Source organism: Peromyscus leucopus, chromosome 9, assembly GCF_004664715.2.
Source record: "Peromyscus leucopus breed LL Stock chromosome 9, UCI_PerLeu_2.1, whole genome shotgun sequence".
Classification (NCBI taxonomy): domain Eukaryota; kingdom Metazoa; phylum Chordata; class Mammalia; order Rodentia; family Cricetidae; genus Peromyscus; species Peromyscus leucopus.
This window is the reverse complement of record NC_051070.1, coordinates 7,435,522-7,450,888: the sequence shown is the minus strand read 5'-3', so window position 1 is coordinate 7,450,888 and position 15,367 is coordinate 7,435,522. Positions and strand designations below refer to the sequence as shown.

The window sequence follows — 15,367 nt, the reverse complement described above, 5'->3', positions numbered from 1 at the left end:
GGAGTATACAGAATATGTTAATTCTGGTTTCCTGATACCATATACACACAGTCTTACAATTCTTAAGTGAGGGAACTCTTCTTGAATGAGAAAGTGAGTAAGTTACCTGGTAGGAATGAGTTTAAAAATATTCTGTCAAGAAGCCATGGTTATTGCAATAATTCCAGACTGAGGCAAAAGAATCACAAATTTCAGACCAGATTGGGCTGCACATTGAGACTCTATCATTTAATTAATTTGTTAATTTTAGAAACAGAAAAGTTATTTTCAAGTGACTGTATTTCATTTGTAGATAAAAATGGAAAAAATTTATAATGGCTTTGTGTATAGTTTTAGAATTTTAATAAATTCCTAGAATTTTCAAGTCAATGTGGTTATAAAGACATTATTCATAACCTATGCCAAAAATTGGGAATCGGAGGAATGCCAAGAGAAACATAACATTCTTTGTATTTTAGTATATATTTCAGGGGTGACGTATACACTCTGAAAAGTGTAGACAGGCAACTTTAGTGCCAATCCCTTGCAAGAAACCCAAATGCATTATTTAAAACATCCAAAGGAGAGGAGATGAGTCACCAGGAATAAATCACAGCATGCTGAGTGCACAGAAACTTGACAGACTTCAGACCAATAGATCCAAGACTTCTACAAAATCACCTGGAGACCATTTTCAAGCAATCTTTACAATTCTCTTTTCAAACCTAATTTAGCACTCTGGAAAGTGCTCTGTTCACAGTCTGCACACCTCTGCCCAGGTGGACACACAAATGTGTGGGTCACCGTGAGGTTCCCGCCCTCTACTTCTATCTCTGAAAGGCACTTCTACAGTAAAGGCCAGGGATTAAAACACATTTCAAGTATCATCCTCAGTGATACGGACTTTGTGTTCTGGATAAATGTTTAGCATGTGTTTTTCCCCAATGCTTCTAGGTTAAAGCATAGAATCTAGAGGTAACAAAAGGGAATAGTATTGGTATTTTCCTTCAAGATTTATGACAGAATATTTAACTTTTTCCTGTCTGTAAAAGAAATGAAAAAAAAATCAGGTTTAAGCAAATACATGAGGGAGAGAAGGCAAGAGAGAGTGAGAGAGAGAGAGAGAGAGAGAGAGAGAGAGAGAGAGAGAACTTAATACAGTATAGATATAGATACACCTAAATACCCAATAAACAACCATATATTACTATTATCATTAGACTACAGGTGATTGCACTTTACTTTGTATTTTGAAAGGAAGCATACATAAAATGGAATGCAAAGCTCTTGGTCTCTGGACGCCATCAGTCTGTTTTATTGTGGCAAGTAAGAGGGCATAGACTATTAGGAAAAACTGTTAGTTGGCAGAGCGCAAATAACCCTCACAGAGACTGTGATTTCCAGCGTTCAGTCTGTCATGTGGAAGACTGAAGAAACTAGATTTTGATATTCAAGGTGTTACATCGTGGATGATAAACACGTGTTCAGGGTTGGCTGCACAGCCACAGTTTTATCTGGTAATTATCAGGCAAGCAAATTACAGAAGAATTTCTGTTTGGACAAGGACTTATATGATTAGCCCACATGTAGGTTAGACATACATATTGCAGTGTGTAAAATGAGCATTTCAGTTAAACATACTGCAAATGAGGCAATTGTCTGTGCTGTCTGTCAAGTAGTATGTTATCCTGTATGCTGCCCTGGGACAGGGCATGCACATACTACGGAGAACACATAGCTAGAGGCAGAGCAATGACCTTCTCACTGCACAGGAGCGTGTTCATCATATTTATTACATGTATTCGAGTTTCCTGGTTTCCTTTCTGATCTATGTACTACTTTGCTATTTTTTAAAAAAATATGAATTTACATCCCTGTTGGAGGCCGCTGCTAATCATTTAAGTGATCCATTTTATAAAGATATCAGTGCCCAGCATGACCTGAAAATACTGGGAATATTCACAGCATTTTGGAAGCACTAATATTTTTCATATCTCTGAAATGATAACAATTTTTTTGAAATACGTAATTGAATATTTTCTACATCTTTTTCACTTTCTAATTTTCTTTGTGGAAACCATTGATATGTTTACTGAACCTTGTCAGAATGAATAATCTAGAACTTTTTGGCCAGATCCAAATTACCAATTATACCCAATCTTACCTCTGATGAATATACACTGTCATTTTACATGTTTACCCAGTAGGATTAGAATTCTCCTCTTTGAGGAATTTCTTCTCCACACTTTTTTTCTTTTTAGTTTTCAAAGCACTACTGTGGCGGGTAGGACATTTATTCTGGCCTCACTCATCACATTGCATATTTTGATTGTCTGTGGTCCTGACTAATTCCACATCCCAGGCCATTAGCTGAGAGTGCATTGCCAAGGTCTCTCTCATTATGATCATTGAAAAGTCTAGCGTATTGCCTTAAAAGCACTAGGCCTTCAGGAGAATTTTTTTTTTTTTTTGAGTGGAAAGAATGCATCTTCTGAATCAATTTTTATGGAACACGTTCCCATTTTCTCTTCAACGACTGATACTGTTTTTCTTTTATGTACCTTTCCCCCATATTTTCACATTGATTACATTTCTTATTCTAAGGAAACTAACAAAGTAAATAACAGATATTTACTACATAGTTCAAAAGAAAGGGTAATTAAACAAGTTAACACTGCTTCATTGTCTTTCTTTCTTTTTTTCCTCTTCTGGATTTACAACTGTGGTTGAAATATATTTTTAAACAGCACATTTCCTATGTTCCAATTCATTTTTTTAAAATGGGGTAGCTAAAATTAAATTTAATTTCCACTTTCTTTTGTGCTATGTTGACCCAAAATATTTGGTATCTTTGGTATCCTCTTTATAAGTCTTAAAAAAAAACAGAATTTAGGGTGATATCAAGTCAGTGAGTGGTATTTGCCCGCCCTCTCAGCAGAAGTCCACAACTGTTACTTTTCATGCAGTTAACACTAGAGATGAAGACAGGTTCTAGAGGGAGGTCTTTTTTTGATGAGTGAGGAGGTGTTTGTGTTCTGTAACTCCCAGGCTTTAAGAAACAGCAGCGAGCAGGATTGTAGCGTCACATCACTGAAGTTACTTCTGCAGACCCCAGATATCTAATGTCAGTGGAGGTCCTTGAGGTTCATCCCTTCAGTGTTAGCAGAAGTGAGTTCAGCATTTACTCCATGTGCGTTATCCTAGACTTGGCGTGAGGGTGGACAGACCACAGTCCAACACTGCAGCAGAATCGCTACTGTCTAGTGACAAGGTACATATACTATGCAGTATTTCCAAGACTTTGAAACAGTTGAGTAGTCTCGGATGGGGATGCAGTTTGTGGGTAGCAGTTCCTTTGTAGGCACAATGCTGTGGGTTTTTCCCCACCACCTAAAAAGTAAACAAATGGACAAACAGAAATCTCTCAACCTGGATTGGTCCAGTACATTGCCCTTAAACCTCTCTTCCATCTAATTAATTCCCAGGTCGGTATGCCCTTCCTCAGAAAAAAAATCTGTTGTCGCTTTGGGGCTGATTTCACTTTCTCCTTCCTTGTAGAACCTCCTCTAACTTGATTCCTATGGCAGTTGTCTAATTGTGTTGCTTGCAAATAAGTTGAAAACCTTCCCACCTGCCCTTGCTTTTGCTGATTTCCTAATATTTAGGAAACTCCTGAAATCGCCTCCTTTTCTGCTGCCGGGAAATCTCGAATGAGCTCTTTCAACTCAGCTTTGCACCTCATCATCATTCCCACTAATGTTGTAATGAAGAGAACTGCCCCTTAAGTCTGTTTTTCCTTCTGCAGCCCAATAATACAGTGGCCTCCACCAGTGCCCGAACTTTATCAGATCCTCTGCTCCACTGCTACCTCTGTTTCCTTCCGTCACTTTCTGACTGTATCAGGGGGTTGTTGAATAAAAAAGTGTAAATGAATGAAGGGAGGAATTCACAGTGAGTGCTTTCTGACTGAGCCTCCAGTTTCCTGAGATCAAGTGCTTCAGGTGGGGCTTGATCTCTTCTTATGTTTCTTTTTATTTTTCAAACATATTTATTTAAAATATAGCTATATCATTTATCCCTTCGTTTTCGTGGTGACATCTCTTACCATGCTTGTCCCTCCAAACTCCCCCATGTATCCCACTTCCCCTCGATTTGATGATCTCTTTTTCTTTGATTATAAAATTTAGTCATTAAGAATTGCCTAAGGAAAGCTGCTGAGGCCAGGCATGTTTTCAGGGATGTCCCTGAATGGAGGCCTGGAGAGGCCATTGCATGAAGCTGTGAAGTTGAAGCCTAGATTGCTTTGGAGACCCATGCGGTGGTGGCACATGCCTTTAACACCGGCACGCGGGAGGCAGAGGCAGGCAAGGCAGGTGGATCTCTGTGAGTTCAAGGCCAGCCTGGTCTACAAAGCAAGTTCCAGGATAGGCTCCAAAAGCTATACAGAGGAACCCTGTCTCAAAAAAAAAAAAATGCTTTTATCTTGAGGTTACAGATATTGAACCTAAGGCCTCAGGCATGCCAGGCCAATGCCCACCCCTGCCTGACGCTCTGACAACAACTTCTGTTTTAAGACTGTGACAAGGGATGCAGTTAGAACTGTGGCAATTAGATGTTCATCTATGTGGAAGTTGGGTCAAATCTTTGTCCTTTGCTAATTATACAGCCTCTAAACAAGTCATTTTAATGAGTGCACTTCACCTGCAGGTAAATAATGAAAAAGTCTATCTTTCCTCCCATTTACCATTGTGACACTAGAGATCTGTTTACATTTAAACACATGGCCACAAACCATTAGTCATTTAGGTAAATATGTGAAAACTATAGAGCATTATGTTGTTCCAGTTTACCCAAGTTAACCAAAGAAGAGACTTATGATCTGAGAACTAAATAAAAACCACGGTCGAATAAGTGACGTAAACCTTCAGTTAAGCAGGACAAGGTGATGCTCCTGGTGGGTTCTTTTCTTGTTCATCTTATTTCATGGAAATTTGCAGATATTAGACAGTATTGCTTTCATGTTGGCAATAGACATATGAAGAAATCATCCTACCATTTACAGGAGTGCATTTAATTATAATAATAAAATAATTATGCAAGGCTAACTGTATGAACAGATTAATTTCTGGCATAGCTATTTAGATCTATTCTTTCTGAGGTCATGTGGGGCAGAATTAATTATTGATAAACCAGATAATTAATGAGATTATAATTGTCATCTTTAAAGGTGACATATAATTGCCAAAGTAACTGTAAACTCTGATCTCCAGAATAGAAAATAAGAGTGGTTTGTACCATCTAGCTGCGGAGGACTTGCCTATACTGCATGAAAGGCCTTGATTTGATCTTGATACTGCAAAATAAAAATGCTAATAATGAATAATGAAAATATTAAAACAATAACCAAACTTCAAAACATATCAATAAGGATTCACTGAATTTCTGACTTCATTATTTTATAACCATCAATGGACCTTTTGAGTAGACCCAAAGTCTTTGATAATTCATGTCCAAAAAAATCAAGATTTTAAATCATGAAATGAATTATGATATACTTTTCATAGATGAAAGTAGATCAAATATAAGCCAAAATTCTGGCTCCTTTCTTTAAGCTAAAGTAAAGGTAACATTCAATAAGTTACTGAATTTAATTGCACAGTTTTGTTTAGAAGTCTTCTGAGGTGTGAACTTGCCTGAAGACCAGCGTGAAAATGGCAGGAGATGGGAGGAAACTTATTTACAATGGAAAATACCTGCCTTCTAGGAGACAATTGGAAGATGGAGTATATTTTATACTATTGTTCCTCTTACCCAGCTAGAGAGAAAGGCAATGTGCATGGGTGTGAATACATTGAAGTAAGTTGTCATGAATTTAACATCCTTCAGATGTATTTGGAGTCCTGAAGATAAGATGATGGACAGAAATTGCTCCCCAAAACCCAGCTAGAATTTTTTTCAAATGACATTGCTTTCAAATGTCACTCCAGAGCTGTGAAGGCTGGGACTCTGTCCCCTTTAACAGTCCCTTGCTTTTAGTGCATGCATGTCACCTGTACCTTCAAACCACTGCCAATGACATGCAGAAAGAATGGGTGAGCAAAGACGCGTAATGCAACAAAGGCACAAATTCTGTTCCTGATTTTTCCTAAGATTTAATGTCACCCTAGGCTAACTAGACAGGATGTGAAGAAGGCTATCACTGACAGAAGATACAAGAGGACATCAACAGTAGATCTCACAGCTTCTGAGTTAATTTCTTAGTGTGTACTTAACATGGGGTAAGGGATTTCTGTGGGCTGTTCGTGTAAATGTTAGAAGGAATGTGCCCCACTGTGTAAGACAGCTTTATAAAATTTGAAAGGAAGAGTCTTAAATCCTCTTCTACCGCAATGACATTTCCTTTACACTTCTTTATCTTACCTTTTGACCATCATTCTTTTCTTTTCTTTCAGTATTTTTTTCTGGAATTGATAAGAGTACACACACAAAACCATATAGAGTGGAAATGTGTTTGTTTCCATCCATGTCACTTTGGTTTTTCAAATGCATGACCACTGTCCTCTGGAAAGGCCAGTCTTTTGTTGACTGCTTGGCTTTGTCCTTATAATTCAATGAGATCATTGTATGACCTTGCAATGGTTCTTGAAGGCCATCAGTCAGAGCCTATCGTGGAAGAAGACAACTTAGGGAGGGGCTGAACCAATAATTACTTCAGTGGCCCATCCCCAGTTCTGCTGCTGTGTTCCATATCACTAGAACCCCCTTCACAGAAGGTCAGTCTCCCCTAAAATGTGGAAATTGCTTCTTGCTCTACAGGAGAATGCAAAAATAATGCTTCTTTTCATTGTGGCCTATAAAATGTAGAAATTGCCTGAATTCCAGTCAATTTGGAACAATTGGCGGTCAATGGACTAGATCACCCATCAATCTGCTTTGGCAGTTATTGTGGCACAAAACCCAAAAATGCCATAAAGCTGTCAGTCTCCTGGTACATTTATGTCCAAGGAGTAATGGGCTTTATTCCCCCTTCCAATATTTTTTGATTATCCAGCAAGTTATCAGGAAACTGTTTAAGAACTTCAATATTCTCTATCACTGGGTTAACATAAATGTTATTTTTCTAGGTGTAGTGAGTCATGGTTTATTGTTTCTCATAATATTTTAAAATTGAACTACAGATTAATAGCTGAGGAATAGTAATTTACTATCAAAGAATACTCTAGTATATCTGTCCAAATTATTGTATGTGGATCCATAAATGATTCAAAGGAAGATAATGTGCTTGATATTAAGTCATTGAAAACATGAGTTTACAGACATCTGGGTATAGTCTTCTCTACCCTTGACTTTGAGGATAATATTTAGCTTCTATCTATGTCTGTTTTCTAATCTAAAAATTAGGTATAGTAACAGCTACTCACATGGAGCGCCCAATGAAACATGAAAAATAATGGTTGCTACAAAGAAATCACTGCATCCGTGAGTTCTGGTCATTGACAGTATTTAGAAGTTGTAATGTGTTCTCATTTGCAGTATGGTCAACACACAGTCTTTAAAACTCTAATTGTGCTTTATTATCCTTAGTCTTAAGACAAGAGGGTTGTAGAATACTGATTGTAAAGACTTAAAAATGCCAAAGACTACATGGAACCAACCTAGGCCCTCTGCACGTGTTACAGTTGTGTATTTTCGGATTTTCTTGTGGACTCCTAACAGTGGAAGCAGGGGCTGTCTATGATTCTGTTATCTGGTATTGGGACCCTTCCTTCCTACTGGGCTGCCTTGTTCAGCCTTAGTAGGCAAGGAGGTGCCTAGTCTTACTACAACCTGATATGCCATGGCTGGCTGCTACACATGGGAGGCCTGCCCTTCTCTGAAGAGGAAGGATGAGGAGTGGATGTTGTGGGGTGGGGGATTAACAGGAGGTTTTGGGAGAGAGACTGGGGGAGAGGAGGGAGGGAGGAGAAACTGTGCAAATAATTAAGATAAATGAAGATAATACCTATGTATATTGGAACAGGACTAATGATGAAGACCTATAATCACAGATACTTGATAGTCAGAGGCAGGAAAATTGCAAGTTTGATACTTGCCTGGGCTAGAGAGTAAATATATGTATTTGGGGAGTATGGGAAATAAGTATGGTATGGTATTTTGTTTGTTTGTTTGTTTTTCGAGACAGGGTTTCTCTGTGTAGCTTTGAGCCTTTCCTGGCACTCACTCTGTAGCCCAGGTTGGCCTTGAACTTCCAGAGATCCACCCGCCCCTGCCTCTCAAGTGCTGGGATTAAAGGCGTGATGGTATGGTATTTCTGTGGGGGTATGGTATATATGCTTAAAAATACAAGAGTATATATATATATATATATATATATATATATATGATATATATCTTGTTTGGTTTGCAGAATTAAATACTTTATAAGACAGTGTGGTTTTTTTCTAAATGAAGTGTCTCATTTATGAATTTTGCTAAATTTCTTTTAATTTTGTACACAATTGCCTTTCTTTCCTTTTAACCTACTTGGCTTCATGGTCTTTTCTGTATTCATATGTTTAATTTCTTACCATTTACAAGTTAACCATGAACTTACATAACAAGATAGCTCAGGCATGTGTGAGTTCACTGAATCCTTCACACATTCCCATTTTTATCAATTTATTATTATTTTATTAGCTGAAACAAAAGAAATGATATTCAATAACATCATAGAGTTTTAGTCACTGGAACTTTCTTCAAAATTCTATTCCCCTCCCCCAACTGGATCAGGCCCTCTGAATAGGTGAGATAGTTGATTGGCTTGATCTGTTTGGGAGGCATCTAGGCAGTGGTACCAGGTTCTGGGCTCATTGCATGAGTTAGCTGTTTGAAACCTGGGACTTATGCAGGGACACTTGGCTCAATCTGGGAGGAGGGGACTGGACCTGCCTCAACTGAGTCTATCAGTTTGACCTCAGTCCTCGGGGGAGGCCTTGCTCTGGAGGAGGTGGGAATGGGCGCTGAGCTGGGGGGTAGGAGAGGGGGGCAGGAAGGGGGAGAACAAGGAAATCTGTGGCTGTTATGTAGAACTGAATAGTATTGTAAAATAAAATAAAATAATAAAAAAATTCTATTTCCTAATAAATCACTGTATGGCAACAGAAGTTCCTGAGGATGGGATCTGTTTTATTTGCTCTCTACACTTTGCACCCATCCAGGTTTTCTTCAGGAGGTTCCAAGTGTTGTTTTACTTACAATACAAATCAAGTGAAATAAGGAATAAGCTTACAAATAGCATAAGATTATATTTTCCAATGCTAGCACCCCCTTCTGAAAGACAATTACTTATTCTATTAAGGAATAACTCAGTTTTCCTATTTATCAATGTTTGGTCACTCCAGTTGAGATGATTCAGACTATGATTTTTCTTTTTTTTTTTTTTGAGACAGGGTTTCTCTTGTGTAGCTTTGCACCTCTCCTGGAACTCACTTGGTAGACCAGGCTGGCCTCGAACTCACAGAGATCCGCCTGCCTCTGCCTCCCGAGTGCTGGGATTAAAGGCGTGCGCCACCACCGCCCGGCTTAGACTATGATTTTTCTTAATGACATTTTCTTGGTAGTTATTCAGTAACAAACAGTGTCTGGCACTGGGTATTTGTGTTAACCCGATTTACTGTGCTTCTTTTCCTGTCTCTCATGTCATATAAAGCATTCACCCTACACAAAGCTTACCCATGCACATTGGTTTCCCTGAGATACCTCAAACTGCTCTCTTTGCACAGGAACATCTACCCACTCCCAGAGAAAATCTGTGATGAGACACATAAAGGTTGTTGCATGTTTTGATGAAATATTGTTTCCATTCAGTGATATCTAACCTCTCTTATTCAATTTGTTTATTGAGTTTTACCTGCTATCTCACTTTTTTTTAAATGTTAAAATCCTTACCTTGGGAAGCTTGATGCACAATAACTATGTGAGCGAGCTAATGCAGGTAATCTGATGTACCCAGAAGGGATCTGGACTCCTTAATAGAACCTCAATTGTACTAGGACTTGCAAACCAAAGAGCAGTAATATTTTGATGTCTTCAGATGTGTGATCTAAGTATATAAACTTAAAAATTTAATACAATTTCTGTCATATATTTTTAAAGTATATTTTAAATAAATACATATTTTATTTCAGTTCATCTTCCTTAGCAATTTGTTTCTTTTATGTTGGAGTTTTCCTGTTTTGTGAAATACATAAAATATGTTTGAAATTTGCTGTCTGCAAAACTTTTGTGTCCTTATTTATATTTTTATTAGAAAAATATAGTTGGCACAGTCTGAAAGAAAACAATGGCAGAAAAATTTCAGTTGATGAAATTTACAATATAAATTGTCTTTGTTTTTCACATTTCTATTCATTTGTTCGTTCGTTCATTCATTCATTTTGAGACAGTGTCTGGCATGTAGTCTACACTAGTCTTAACCTCTTAAACCTCCTCTGCCTCTCCTGCAATTTTGTTCTTACAGGCCTACACCGCCATGTATGGGTGATAAAATAAATTCTTAGTCTAAAACACTGTGAAGAATTTTTGTGGGGAGAAAGTGCATTGAGTACTTTGAAAATATTTTGGTGATTAATTATGAAATCAGCAGTCATCCTGTCAAAAGGGAATTGTTCAGATCTTTTAATGTAGACTATTAGATCATTTGTAGCAGTGTATATTTTCAATAAAAAACAAACAACTGCCTCCAGGGACACTGGGAGAAAGCATATCTGGCTGAAAATTATTTAGTTTCATCTTTGGAGGTTCTGATTAGAAACTTACTACTCCTTCCGTTTCTAAGAGTTGAAGAAACAGGTTCCACAGAAGTACTAGCTCTTCCTGTTAGTAACATTCTCCTCGACACTTACAGTGTAATGAAAATCCACTCAGGCAAAAAGTGTATATCAGTCATTTCTGAAAATAAGAAATGTTTCTTTAAAACACCATTTTATGATACCCAGAGATTAAAAGACACAAACCACAGTTCCCACAATCAATGGGAAAGTGTTTATGAGGGATACAGGGCCAGTCAAGAACCTTCAACACCACCAACCTCTCCTCTTCTTGAATCATGAATAATTATTATTTTTTAAAATTCCTAAGATTATTCTCTAGCGTAAGACCACATAACCAGAAGGAAAATCATACCATCGTAGGGCCTTCAGCCCTTGGTTTTCGCAAGATGGAGTGCATGTTTTAACTTCCTTTATATTACCCAATTTTTAAATGCCCTCAGAATAATCTGGCCTTTAGAGTAGGGACTGTATGAAAGCCAGGGCAAAATTAGTCCTCACTGGAGCGGGGAGGTGGTCACTGGAGTAGTACTAAGAAGGATGGGAAAACTCCCAAGAGAAAACTTCCTTTGAAGAGATTGATGATGCAGCTTGGCTGTTATTTTTTAATAATTGATATAAATTTTCCTTTGAAGCAACTTTGTCACTGTAAGAAGGGTTAGACAAGAAAGCTGGGGTTTCCTAATTCCCTGATGTGTCCTTGTGAGCATGTGAAGAAGGAGCTCTGTATGCTATGTCGAGGGTTCCCTTGCCTTCCTTGGCTATCATTTTATCTGTGGCAGCTATAATACTGTTTGGTTCAATGTCTTCAAAAAATAACATTGTGCGCAACATAATAAAAGGAGGTAGAACTATAAAAGCAAATTGTTTTTAAATAATCTGCAGATGAATAGATTATGGAATGTATAAGAGCATTAAGAAGACTTCTCAGACACAGGTATATGTAGCCCTCAACTCTTATGAGAGGATATGAAAATTATTGCATTTAATTTTCTCATTATGCTTAATAAAATAGATCCTGTGTTGCCTTGGAAGTATTCTCATTCTCAGTCCCCCTTCTCTCTATTCTCTCTCTCCCTCCCTGTCTCTCTCTCCTTCCCTCTCTCTCCTTCCCCCTCCTCTCCCCTTTCCTCTTACTTCCTCATATATTTTAATGGATGTTGGAAAGAACATTCTGTGATAATCTTACGGGTCATTTTTCTTTCAGAGAAATATTTCCAGGAAGACAAATCATAAAAGAAAATGCCCTTTAACCCAGTGACTCTAAATCCATGTGGTTAGAGCACATGCTTTGATGATGAATATACCCAACATTCATATATAATATCCCTTCCAAAAGTCAGTTTTACTATTATTTACATATACAAAAACAAATACTGATACTGACTAAAACATAGGAAGTAGTTTGCTGCTCATTTATAATTAAGAATATTTTACTTCATATATAAATATCAATGTGGATCTTGTTCCTGATGTGAAACTTGATCTAAAGAATATATAGGGATGCTCTGCCCACCATACGCATGTGGTAGAGAGAGAACAATAATCTTACCTTTATTCCATTTAATAAACCAGCCACTATTTCATCGGTCACATGTTTTCCTTCTATAGTTCCAATTATTTTGTTTGATTAAACATATAAGCCAGTATTTTATATGTTGATATGCATATGAAAGTGTCACATGCACATATGTGTATGTGCGTGTGTGTGTATCTTAGTAAAAAACTCTGATGATAGACTGGGTAGCAGGAGAGCCACAGTATAACCAGCTGTTTATAAGAAAACAACACAAAGAGTGGAGACTGCAATTCTATTCTGCCAGGAATTTCAGTGAAATCGGTGAGCCTGCCACCCTCATTTGATAGGAATCACCTCTGTGCTACAAGGCTTAGGAAGAGTCGTACCAGGGCTTCAATGGGTTGTGTAATTAGGGAGCTAACGACCAAGAGTTTAAAGAGAGCGTTCAGCAGAGCACACGTCCAAGCTCCCGATTTCTAATTATGCTTTGGCTTAAAAGAGGTCAGAGATTCATGCCTGGTACCCTTTGTACAAACATCTTCCTCTTAGGATGACTTGACATATTTATTGTACTTCTAACATTTTAGTTAATGATTCTATAATTTATTTTAAATGTTTAAGATTAATCTCAATTGGAACATACCAGAATATCATTAAAATTTAAGGTGTATGAGGTCTTAAGTGCTCAGTAGTAACATCCTTTCAGTTGCACGTATGGCATCCAACTTGTGAAAAGTGGTTGTCTGAGATAGTAGGTTTTTATGTTGAGGGGTGTGTGTGTGTGTGTGTGTGTGTGTGTGTGTGTGTGTGCATGCGTGCATGTGCATGTGTGCGTGTGTGCGTGCGTGCGTGCGTGCGTGTGTGTGTGTGTGTGTGTGTGTGTGTGTGTGTGTGTGTGTGTGAAGAGCTGAGTGGAAATTTTCTACCATTTAAGTTTCTTCTCTCTTTGGCTTCAGACAATGACTATATAAATTCTCTTTAAAGAAAAGCAAATGTCTGTTTCACAGCCTTAGAACTGAATGTTCACAGCAGATAGTTTTGAAACTCTGGAAGGCCTGCCTTTAAAGTGCCATCATAAAAGCTTGTTGCAATTGTTTAGTGCCTGTGCTTTTTAGTTACACATAGAAAGCACATTCGGAGGTAGGTGTATCTTTTAATGAAATTGCTTTTTTACCTTGTGTTTCATAGTGTATTTCAATATAATTCTCCGTGAACACAGGGCTCAGATATAGCATCATTCTCTGTGAGTTTTGATAACTATTAAATGACAATTGAATATCGTCAATCTGTTCCTATGATGGTTCTGATGATAGACTGCCTCCATAAGTCATGAGCTCTGTGCTCACAGGTCTCCTAAGGTCCTGTCTCAGCACACTACTCCAAAGCTCAGGGTATCTCTTTTAAAACACACATTTTGGAGCAGACATGATGGTCCAGCAAGTTACACTACCTGTCATCATGCCTGACAACCTAAGTTTAGTGACCAGATACTGTATGGTAGAAGGAGAGAACCTGTTCTTGCAAGTTGTCCACTGGCCTACTCTCTCTCTCTCTCTCTCTCTCTCTCTCTCTCTCTCTCTCTCTCTCTCTCTCTCTCTCTCTCTTTCTCTCTCCTCTCTTTCTCTCTCTCTCTCTCTCTCTCTCTCTTTCTCTCTCCTCTCTTTCTCTCTCTCTCTCTCTCTCTCTCTCTCTCTCTTTATATATATATGTGTGTGTGTGTGTGTGTGTGTGTGTGTGTGTGTGTGTATGGAAAAGGGAGTTTTGTGGAAAAAATCCTATAAACACAATCTTAACATCTGTTTGAAATTTCAAGACCGGTTAGTAAGTTTTTTCTGTACCCAAATCTACTACATTCATTTTCCTCTGTTGGCAAGTCATACTTTGTCCAGCAGAATGGAAACACACCATTTTGTTACTGAGGTAGTGTTGACTGATTAACACATTGTTCTCATTGAAACCAATGGCTCGCTCATAATTAACTGAAAATAATTCAGTGGTCTTGTTTGGCTTTAAATCAAGTTAAGTTCTACTTGAGGCAGCTATGACCACCATAATTTATGATGGTAATAATAACATGCATTAAATCATATCAGTTCATTTCCTCTTTTGTGGTTTTCTTTTTCCAACAAATTTTATTTCTTTGGTTCTAGAATGGTTCCAAACTACATCTGGGTTTGTCCAAGTCATGAGTAAAGCTTTTGAAGAAAGTGTTCAAAATGTGTTTTTATTTATTCAAAAGATGTTTTCAATCACCATTAAGATCATCTTTGGTCTAATGTTAGCAGTTTAAATATTTGAGGCTGTTCTCTGGACATCAGACACCGTCCCCGACTCTGAAATCTGGTGTATGCTTCATTTTATTGTGGTTTTCAAAACAACCACTGATTGCTCAAAGCAGAAATCCCTTTGATGACACAGGTTTAGTCTGAGGAATATAGGTAGTCCGTAGCTGCTTTTCCTGCAATTCCTCTCTCTCCAGTCCTTCCCTTCTTTCCATGGCAGACCTACCTTTGAACTGCCAATACTAACACTTCTCCTCCCTGCCTAGATCGGTTAGCACTTCTTTGCATCAATAGCTGTAGTATTTTGTTGACTGACTTCATTGTGCTCACCTTTTTATTTCAGGGTGTATTGGATGAACAGAGAACTCTTCTGTTGTAATATTGGTGTTAAATGCATCACAGATGCATTGCTTGCTTATGCTAAATGCGCAGGATGGGGGTGTGGGGTGTAAAAGGTGCCCTGTGTAATTCAGTTCTTTGAGTTCGGGCTATCAAATGGGGCTTGATGGCACGCTATTTTTATTTCGTAACTCATCTGATGATTCTTCTCAGTAAAGGAACAGAGGGTCTGCCTGTGCCTAACTGTCTAGGCTAGCTGTCATCTGCAGACCTGCTTGCAGCTCACTGTGGCCCTTACCTGAATAAAGCAGGCTTGCAGAAAGTGGTGATGTGTTCTGAAGACTACGAATGACACACTCTAAAGTAGTTTATGGCAATGAGGATGCCATTGTCCTTTAGGGAATCCTATGGTAACTATTTTTTTTTTTTTTAAGTCTGAC

The 15,367-nt window shown here is 38.1% G+C and overlaps 1 protein-coding gene across 2 annotated transcripts in view; it reads left to right on the top strand.

The window, feature by feature from the left end:
* Positions 1-15,367, top strand: part of Gpc6 (glypican 6) — a 1,063,315-nt gene that overhangs the window by 319,074 nt on the left and 728,874 nt on the right. The window lies entirely within an intron of this gene.